Source organism: Alosa pseudoharengus, unplaced genomic scaffold, assembly GCF_046254945.1.
Source record: "Alosa pseudoharengus isolate Yale_2024_CS ecotype anadromous, Long Island Sound unplaced genomic scaffold, YU_APseudo_1.1 YU_APseudo_1.1_scf_20, whole genome shotgun sequence".
Classification (NCBI taxonomy): domain Eukaryota; kingdom Metazoa; phylum Chordata; class Actinopteri; order Clupeiformes; family Clupeidae; genus Alosa; species Alosa pseudoharengus.
In genome coordinates, this window is record NW_027468664.1 from 5,784,659 (window position 1) to 5,796,767 (window position 12,109).

The window sequence follows — 12,109 nt, forward strand, 5'->3', positions numbered from 1 at the left end:
GTCCTTACTCAGTTCTGGTTCACCATATCATATCACTTTATTATAAAGTCCTTACTCAGTTCTGGTTCACCATATCACTTTATTATAAAGTCCTTACTCAGTTCTGGTTCACCATATCATATCACTTTATTATAAAGTCCTTACTCAGTTCTGGTTCACCATATCATATCACTTTATTATAAAGTCCTTACTCAGTTCTGGTTCACCATATCATACCACTTTATTATAAAGTCCTTACTCAGTTCTGGTTCACCATATCATATCACTTTATTATAAAGTCCTTACTCAGTTCTGGTTCACCATATCATATCACTTTATTATAAAGTCCTTACTCAGTTCTGGTTCACCATATCATATCACTTTATTATAAAGTCCTTACTCAGTTCTGGTTCATCATATCATATCACTTTATTATAAAGTCCTTACTCAGTTCTGGTTCACCATATCATATCACTTTATTATAAAGTCCTTACTCAGTTCTGGTTCACCATATCACTTTATTATAAAGTCCTTACTCAGTTCTGGTTCACCATACCATATCACTTTATTATAAAGTCCTTACTCAGTTCTGGTTCACCATATCATATCACTTTATTATAAAGTCCTTACTCAGTTCTGGTTCACCATATCATATCACTTTATTATAAAGTCCTTACTCAGTTCTGGTTCATCATATCATATCACTTTATTATAAAGTCCTTACTCAGTTCTGGTTCATCATATCATATCACTTTATTATAAAGTCCTTACTCAGTTCTGGTTCATCATATCATATCACTTTATTATAAAGTCCTTACTCAGTTCTGGTTCATCATATCACTTTATTATAAAGTCCTTACTCAGTTCTGGTTCATCATATCACTTTATTATAAAGTCCTTACTCAGTTCTGGTTCACCATATCATATCACTTTATTATAAAGTCCTTACTCAGTTCTGGTTCACCATATCATATCACTTTATTATAAAGTCCTTACTCAGTTCTGGTTCATCATATCATATCACTTTATTATAAAGTCCTTACTCAGTTCTGGTTCACCATATCATATCACTTTATTATAAAGTCCTTACTCAGTTCTGGTTCACCATATCACTTTATTATAAAGTCCTTACTCAGTTTTGGTTCACCATATCATATCACTTTATTATAAAGTCCTTACTCAGTTCTGGTTCACCATATCATATCACTTTATTATAAAGTCCTTACTCAGTTCTGGTTCACCATATCATATCACTTTATTATAAAGTCCTTACTCAGTTCTGGTTCATCATATCATATCACTTTATTATAAAGTCCTTACTCAGTTCTGGTTCATCATATCATATCACTTTATTATAAAGTCCTTACTCAGTTCTGGTTCATCATATCATATCACTTTATTATAAAGTCCTTACTCAGTTCTGGTTCATCATATCACTTTATTATAAAGTCCTTACTCAGTTCTGGTTCATCATATCACTTTATTATAAAGTCCTTACTCAGTTCTGGTTCATCATATCACTTTATTATAAAGTCCTTACTCAGTTCTGGTTCATCATATCACTTTATTATAAAGTCCTTACTCAGTTCTGGTTCACCATATCATATCACTTTATTATAAAGTCCTTACTCAGTTCTGGTTCACCATATCATATCACTTTATTATAAAGTCCTTACTCAGTTCTGGTTCACCATATCATATCACTTTATTATAAAGTCCTTACTCAGTTCTGGTTCATCATATCATATCACTTTATTATAAAGTCCTTACTCAGTTCTGGTTCACCATATCATATCACTTTATTATAAAGTCCTTACTCAGTTCTGGTTCACCATATCACTTTATTATAAAGTCCTTACTCAGTTCTGGTTCACCATATCATATCACTTTATTATAAAGTCCTTACTCAGTTCTGGTTCACCATATCATATCACTTTATTATAAAGTCCTTACTCAGTTCTGGTTCATCATATCATATCACTTTATTATAAAGTCCTTACTCAGTTCTGGTTCATCATATCATATCACTTTATTATAAAGTCCTTACTCAGTTCTGGTTCATCATATCACTTTATTATAAAGTCCTTACTCAGTTCTGGTTCACCATATCACTTTATTATAAAGTCCTTACTCAGTTCTGGTTCATCATATCACTTTATTATAAAGTCCTTACTCAGTTCTGGTTCACCATATCATATCACTTTATTATAAAGTCCTTACTCAGTTCTGGTTCACCATATCATATCACTTTATTATAAAGTCCTTACTCAGTTCTGGTTCACCATATCATATCACTTTATTATAAAGTCCTTACTCAGTTCTGGTTCACCATATCACTTTATTATAAAGTCCTTACTCAGTTCTGGTTCACCATATCACTTTATTATAAAGTCCTTACTCAGTTCTGGTTCACCATATCATATCACTTTATTATAAAGTCCTTACTCAGTTCTGGTTCACCATATCATATCACTTTATTATAAAGTCCTTACTCAGTTCTGGTTCACCATATCATACCACTTTATTATAAAGTCCTTACTCAGTTCTGGTTCACCATATCATATCACTTTATTATAAAGTCCTTACTCAGTTCTGGTTCACCATATCATATCACTTTATTATAAAGTCCTTACTCAGTTCTGGTTCACCATATCATATCACTTTATTATAAAGTCCTTACTCAGTTCTGGTTCATCATATCATATCACTTTATTATAAAGTCCTTACTCAGTTCTGGTTCACCATATCATATCACTTTATTATAAAGTCCTTACTCAGTTCTGGTTCACCATATCACTTTATTATAAAGTCCTTACTCAGTTCTGGTTCACCATATCATATCACTTTATTATAAAGTCCTTACTCAGTTCTGGTTCACCATATCATATCACTTTATTATAAAGTCCTTACTCAGTTCTGGTTCATCATATCATATCACTTTATTATAAAGTCCTTACTCAGTTCTGGTTCATCATATCATATCACTTTATTATAAAGTCCTTACTCAGTTCTGGTTCATCATATCATATCACTTTATTATAAAGTCCTTACTCAGTTCTGGTTCATCATATCACTTTATTATAAAGTCCTTACTCAGTTCTGGTTCATCATATCACTTTATTATAAAGTCCTTACTCAGTTCTGGTTCATCATATCACTTTATTATAAAGTCCTTACTCAGTTCTGGTTCATCATATCACTTTATTATAAAGTCCTTACTCAGTTCTGGTTCACCATATCATATCACTTTATTATAAAGTCCTTACTCAGTTCTGGTTCACCATATCATATCACTTTATTATAAAGTCCTTACTCAGTTCTGGTTCACCATATCATATCACTTTATTATAAAGTCCTTACTCAGTTCTGGTTCATCATATCATATCACTTTATTATAAAGTCCTTACTCAGTTCTGGTTCACCATATCATATCACTTTATTATAAAGTCCTTACTCAGTTCTGGTTCACCATATCACTTTATTATAAAGTCCTTACTCAGTTCTGGTTCACCATATCATATCACTTTATTATAAAGTCCTTACTCAGTTCTGGTTCACCATATCATATCACTTTATTATAAAGTCCTTACTCAGTTCTGGTTCATCATATCATATCACTTTATTATAAAGTCCTTACTCAGTTCTGGTTCATCATATCATATCACTTTATTATAAAGTCCTTACTCAGTTCTGGTTCATCATATCACTTTATTATAAAGTCCTTACTCAGTTCTGGTTCACCATATCACTTTATTATAAAGTCCTTACTCAGTTCTGGTTCATCATATCACTTTATTATAAAGTCCTTACTCAGTTCTGGTTCACCATATCATATCACTTTATTATAAAGTCCTTACTCAGTTCTGGTTCACCATATCATATCACTTTATTATAAAGTCCTTACTCAGTTCTGGTTCACCATATCATATCACTTTATTATAAAGTCCTTACTCAGTTCTGGTTCACCATATCATATCACTTTATTATAAAGTCCTTACTCAGTTCTGGTTCACCATATCACTTTATTATAAAGTCCTTACTCAGTTCTGGTTCACCATATCATATCACTTTATTATAAAGTCCTTACTCAGTTCTGGTTCACCATATCATATCACTTTATTATAAAGTCCTTACTCAGTTCTGGTTCACCATATCATACCACTTTATTATAAAGTCCTTACTCAGTTCTGGTTCACCATATCATATCACTTTATTATAAAGTCCTTACTCAGTTCTGGTTCACCATATCATATCACTTTATTATAAAGTCCTTACTCAGTTCTGGTTCACCATATCATATCACTTTATTATAAAGTCCTTACTCAGTTCTGGTTCATCATATCATATCACTTTATTATAAAGTCCTTACTCAGTTCTGGTTCACCATATCATATCACTTTATTATAAAGTCCTTACTCAGTTCTGGTTCACCATATCACTTTATTATAAAGTCCTTACTCAGTTCTGGTTCACCATATCATATCACTTTATTATAAAGTCCTTACTCAGTTCTGGTTCACCATATCATATCACTTTATTATAAAGTCCTTACTCAGTTCTGGTTCATCATATCACTTTATTATAAAGTCCTTACTCAGTTCTGGTTCATCATATCACTTTATTATAAAGTCCTTACTCAGTTCTGGTTCACCATATCATATCACTTTATTATAAAGTCCTTACTCAGTTCTGGTTCATCATATCATATCACTTTATTATAAAGTCCTTACTCAGTTCTGGTTCATCATATCATATCACTTTATTATAAAGTCCTTACTCAGTTCTGGTTCATCATATCACTTTATTATAAAGTCCTTACTCAGTTCTGGTTCATCATATCACTTTATTATAAAGTCCTTACTCAGTTCTGGTTCATCATATCACTTTATTATAAAGTCCTTACTCAGTTCTGGTTCACCATATCATATCACTTTATTATAAAGTCCTTACTCAGTTCTGGTTCACCATATCATATCACTTTATTATAAAGTCCTTACTCAGTTCTGGTTCACCATATCATATCACTTTATTATAAAGTCCTTACTCAGTTCTGGTTCATCATATCATATCACTTTATTATAAAGTCCTTACTCAGTTCTGGTTCACCATATCATATCACTTTATTATAAAGTCCTTACTCAGTTCTGGTTCACCATATCACTTTATTATAAAGTCCTTACTCAGTTCTGGTTCACCATATCATATCACTTTATTATAAAGTCCTTACTCAGTTCTGGTTCACCATATCATATCACTTTATTATAAAGTCCTTACTCAGTTCTGGTTCATCATATCATATCACTTTATTATAAAGTCCTTACTCAGTTCTGGTTCATCATATCATATCACTTTATTATAAAGTCCTTACTCAGTTCTGGTTCATCATATCACTTTATTATAAAGTCCTTACTCAGTTCTGGTTCACCATATCACTTTATTATAAAGTCCTTACTCAGTTCTGGTTCATCATATCACTTTATTATAAAGTCCTTACTCAGTTCTGGTTCACCATATCATATCACTTTATTATAAAGTCCTTACTCAGTTCTGGTTCACCATATCATATCACTTTATTATAAAGTCCTTACTCAGTTCTGGTTCACCATATCATATCACTTTATTATAAAGTCCTTACTCAGTTCTGGTTCACCATATCATATCACTTTATTATAAAGTCCTTACTCAGTTCTGGTTCACCATATCACTTTATTATAAAGTCCTTACTCAGTTCTGGTTCACCATATCATATCACTTTATTATAAAGTCCTTACTCAGTTCTGGTTCACCATATCATATCACTTTATTATAAAGTCCTTACTCAGTTCTGGTTCACCATATCATACCACTTTATTATAAAGTCCTTACTCAGTTCTGGTTCACCATATCATATCACTTTATTATAAAGTCCTTACTCAGTTCTGGTTCACCATATCATATCACTTTATTATAAAGTCCTTACTCAGTTCTGGTTCACCATATCATATCACTTTATTATAAAGTCCTTACTCAGTTCTGGTTCATCATATCATATCACTTTATTATAAAGTCCTTACTCAGTTCTGGTTCACCATATCATATCACTTTATTATAAAGTCCTTACTCAGTTCTGGTTCACCATATCACTTTATTATAAAGTCCTTACTCAGTTCTGGTTCACCATATCATATCACTTTATTATAAAGTCCTTACTCAGTTCTGGTTCACCATATCATATCACTTTATTATAAAGTCCTTACTCAGTTCTGGTTCACCATATCATATCACTTTATTATAAAGTCCTTACTCAGTTCTGGTTCATCATATCATATCACTTTATTATAAAGTCCTTACTCAGTTCTGGTTCATCATATCATATCACTTTATTATAAAGTCCTTACTCAGTTCTGGTTCATCATATCATATCACTTTATTATAAAGTCCTTACTCAGTTCTGGTTCATCATATCACTTTATTATAAAGTCCTTACTCAGTTCTGGTTCATCATATCACTTTATTATAAAGTCCTTACTCAGTTCTGGTTCACCATATCATATCACTTTATTATAAAGTCCTTACTCAGTTCTGGTTCACCATATCATATCACTTTATTATAAAGTCCTTACTCAGTTCTGGTTCACCATATCATATCACTTTATTATAAAGTCCTTACTCAGTTCTGGTTCATCATATCATATCACTTTATTATAAAGTCCTTACTCAGTTCTGGTTCACCATATCATATCACTTTATTATAAAGTCCTTACTCAGTTCTGGTTCACCATATCACTTTATTATAAAGTCCTTACTCAGTTCTGGTTCACCATATCATATCACTTTATTATAAAGTCCTTACTCAGTTCTGGTTCACCATATCATATCACTTTATTATAAAGTCCTTACTCAGTTCTGGTTCACCATATCATATCACTTTATTATAAAGTCCTTACTCAGTTCTGGTTCATCATATCATATCACTTTATTATAAAGTCCTTACTCAGTTCTGGTTCATCATATCATATCACTTTATTATAAAGTCCTTACTCAGTTCTGGTTCATCATATCATATCACTTTATTATAAAGTCCTTACTCAGTTCTGGTTCATCATATCACTTTATTATAAAGTCCTTACTCAGTTCTGGTTCATCATATCACTTTATTATAAAGTCCTTACTCAGTTCTGGTTCATCATATCACTTTATTATAAAGTCCTTACTCAGTTCTGGTTCATCATATCACTTTATTATAAAGTCCTTACTCAGTTCTGGTTCATCATATCATATCACTTTATTATAAAGTCCTTACTCAGTTCTGGTTCACCATATCATATCACTTTATTATAAAGTCCTTACTCAGTTCTGGTTCATCATATCATATCACTTTATTATAAAGTCCTTACTCAGTTCTGGTTCACCATATCATATCACTTTATTATAAAGTCCTTACTCAGTTCTGGTTCACCATATATCACTTTATTATAAAGTCCTTACTCAGTTCTGGTTCACCATATCATATCACTTTATTATAAAGTCCTTACTCAGTTCTGGTTCATCCATATCATATCACTTTATTATAAAGTCCTTACTCAGTTCTGGTTCATCATATCATATCACTTTATTATAAAGTCCTTACTCAGTTCTGGTTCATCATATCATATCACTTTATTATAAAGTCCTTACTCAGTTCTGGTTCATCATATCACTTTATTATAAAGTCCTTACTCAGTTCTGGTTCATCATATCACTTTATTATAAAGTCCTTACTCAGTTCTGGTTCATCATATCACTTTATTATAAAGTCCTTACTCAGTTCTGGTTCATCATATCACTTTATTATAAAGTCCTTACTCAGTTCTGGTTCATCATATCACTTTATTATAAAGTCCTTACTCAGTTCTGGTTCATCTATCATATCACTTTATTATAAAGTCCTTACTCAGTTCTGGTTCACCATATCATATCACTTTATTATAAAGTCCTTACTCAGTTCTGGTTCACCATATCATATCACTTTATTATAAAGTCCTTACTCCAGTTCTGGTTCACCATATCATATCACTTTATTATAAAGTCCTTACTCAGTTCTGGTTCATCATATCATATCACTTTATTATAAAGTCCTTACTCAGTTCTGGTTCATCATATCATATCACTTTATTATAAAGTCCTTACTCAGTTCTGGTTCATCATATCATATCACTTTATTATAAAGTCCTTACTCAGTTCTGGTTCATCATATCACTTTATTATAAAGTCCTTACTCAGTTCTGGTTCATCATATCACTTTATTATAAAGTCCTTACTCAGTTCTGGTTCATCATATCACTTTATTATAAAGTCCTTACTCAGTTCTGGTTCATCATATCACTTTATTATAAAGTCCTTACTCAGTTCTGGTTCATCATATCACTTTATAAGTCCTTACTCAGTTCTGGTTCATCATATCACTTTATTATAAAGTCCTTACTCAGTTCTGGTTCATCATATCACTTTATTATAAAGTCCTTACTCAGTTCTGGTTCACCATATCATATCACTTTATTATAAAGTCCTTACTCAGTTCTGGTTCACCATATCATATATATCATATCACTTTATTATAAAGTCCTTACTCAGTTCTGGTTCACCATATCATATCACTTTATTATAAAGTCCTTACTCAGTTCTGGTTCACCATATCATATCACTTTATTATAAAGTCCTTACTCAGTTCTGGTTCATCATATCACTTTATTATAAAGTCCTTACTCAGTTCTGGTTCACCATATCATATCACTTTATTATAAAGTCCTTACTCAGTTCTGGTTCACCATATCATATCACTTTATTATAAAGTCCTTACTCAGTTCTGGTTCATCATATCATATCACTTTATTATAAAGTCCTTACTCAGTTCTGGTTCATCATTCATATCACTTTATTATAAAGTCCTTACTCAGTTCTGGTTCACTATCATATCACTTTATTATAAAGTCCTTACTCAGTTCTGGTTCATCATATCACTTTATTATAAAGTCCTTACTCAGTTCTGGTTCATCATATCACTTTATTATAAAGTCCTTACTCAGTTCTGGTTCATCATATCACTTTATTATAAAGTCCTTACTCAGTTCTGGTTCATCATATCACTTTATTATAAAGTCCTTACTCAGTCTGGTTCAATCATATCACTTTATTATAAAGTCCTTACTCAGTTCTGGTTCATCATATCATATCACTTTATTATAAAGTCCTTACTCAGTTCTGGTTCACCATATCATATCACTTTATTATAAAGTCCTTACTCAGTTCTGGTTCATCATATCATATCACTTTATTATAAAGTCCTTACTCAGTTCTGGGTTCATCATATCACTTTATTATAAAGTCCTTACTCAGTTCTGGTTCACATCATATCACTTTATTATAAAGTCCTTACTCAGTTCTGGTTCACCATATCATATCACTTTATTATAAAGTCCTTACTCAGTTCTGGTTCACCATATCATATCACTTTATTATAAAGTCCTTACTCAGTTCTGGTTCATCATATCATATCACTTTATTATAAAGTCCTTACTCAGTTCTGGTTCACCATATCATATCACTTTATTATAAAGTCCTTACTCAGTTCTGGTTCATCATATCACTTTATTATAAAGTCCTTACTCAGTTCTGGTTCATCATATCACTTTATTATAAAGTCCTTACTCAGTTCTGGTTCACATCATATCACTTTATTATAAAGTCCTTACTCAGTTCTGGTTCACCATATCATATCACTTTATTATAAAGTCCTTACTCAGTTCTGGTTCATCCATATCATATCACTTTATTATAAAGTCCTTACTCAGTTCTGGTTCATCATATCATATCACTTTATTATAAAGTCCTTACTCAGTTCTGGTTCATCATATCATATCACTTTATTATAAAGTCCTTACTCAGTTCTGGTTCATCATATCATATCACTTTATTATAAAGTCCTTACTCAGTTCTGGTTCATCATATCACTTTATTATAAAGTCCTTACTCAGTTCTGGTTCATCATATCACTTTATTATAAAGTCCTTACTCAGTTCTGGTTCATCATATCACTTTATTATAAAGTCCTTACTCAGTTCTGGTTCATCATATCACTTTATTATAAAGTCCTTACTCAGTTCTGGTTCACCATATCATATCACTTTATTATAAAGTCCTTACTCAGTTCTGGTTCACCATATCATATCACTTTATTATAAAGTCCTTACTCAGTTCTGGTTCATCATATCATATCACTTTATTATAAAGTAAAGTCCTTACTCAGTTCTGGTTCACCATATCATATCACTTTATTATAAAGTCCTTACTCAGTTCTGGTTCACCATATCACTTTATTATAAAGTCCTTACTCAGTTCTGGTTCACCATATCATATCACTTTATTATAAAGTCCTTACTCAGTTCTGGTTCACCATATCATATCACTTTATTATAAAGTCCTTACTCAGTTCTGGTTCATCATATCATATCACTTTATTATAAAGTCCTTACTCAGTTCTGGTTCATCATATCATATCACTTTATTATAAAGTCCTTACTCAGTTCTGGTTCATCATATCATATCACTTTATTATAAAGTCCTTACTCAGTTCTGGTTCATCATATCACTTTATTATAAAGTCCTTACTCAGTTCTGGTTCATCATATCACTTTATTATAAAGTCCTTACTCAGTTCTGGTTCATCATATCACTTTATTATAAAGTCCTTACTCAGTTCTGGTTCATCATATCACTTTATTATAAAGTCCTTACTCAGTTCTGGTTCACCATATCACTTTATTATAAAGTCCTTACTCAGTTCTGGTTCATCATATCATATCACTTTATTATAAAGTCCTTACTCAGTTCTGGTTCACCATATCATATCACTTTATTATAAAGTCCTTACTCAGTTCTGGTTCACCATATCATATCACTTTATTATAAAGTCCTTACTCAGTTCTGGTTCATCATATCATATCACTTTATTATAAAGTCCTTACTCAGTTCTGGTTCACCATATCATATCACTTTATTATAAAGTCCTTACTCAGTTCTGGTTCACCATATCACTTTATTATAAAGTCCTTACTCAGTTCTGGTTCACCATATCATATCACTTTATTATAAAGTCCTTACTCAGTTCTGGTTCACCATATCATATCACTTTATTATAAAGTCCTTACTCAGTTCTGGTTCACCATATCATATCACTTTATTATAAAGTCCTTACTCAGTTCTGGTTCATCATATCATATCACTTTATTATAAAGTCCTTACTCAGTTCTGGTTCATCATATCATATCACTTTATTATAAAGTCCTTACTCAGTTCTGGTTCATCATATCACTTTATTATAAAGTCCTTACTCAGTTCTGGTTCATCATATCACTTTATTATAAAGTCCTTACTCAGTTCTGGTTCATCATATCACTTTATTATAAAGTCCTTACTCAGTTCTGGTTCATCATATCACTTTATTATAAAGTCCTTACTCAGTTCTGGTTCACCATATCACTTTATTATAAAGTCCTTACTCAGTTCTGGTTCACCATACTCAGTTCTGGTTCACCATACTCAGTTCTGGTTCATCATATCACTTTAGTTTTTTTTTTTTATTACGTTTTCTTTTCTTTTTCTCTTCAGTAATTTTGTGTCAACGATTCCCGGGGCACTGAAAGACCGGGCTGCACAAAACTTGGTGGGCATGTAGCCCCACAAGGATATAGTTAAAAATGAAAAAGCAAAAACGAGGCGTTGTAATCGCAGGTATCTTTGGCTGATATATTCAAAACTGCACGGAATTTGAAGAGTAGGATCATTTTTTTTTTAAAGTATATTTTTTGGGGCTTTTATGCCTTTAATGCGACAGGACAGTGGAGAATGACAGGAAGCAAGTAGGAGAGAGAGTCGGGCCGGGATCCGGAAAGGACCACGGGGCGGGAATCGAACCCGGGTTGCGCCACAGCTGGGGCCAAAAGTAGGATCATTATGACACCCTCTGAAAGCATACTAAGTTTTGTGGAATTCCGTTCATGGGGGACCATACAATAAATGAATATATGTGTATATTTCGTGACTGTACACCTATCGGCCTGTATATGGCCGAACACAGTTTTCTGTGAATATCTCAAGAACCGTAGGGCCTAGG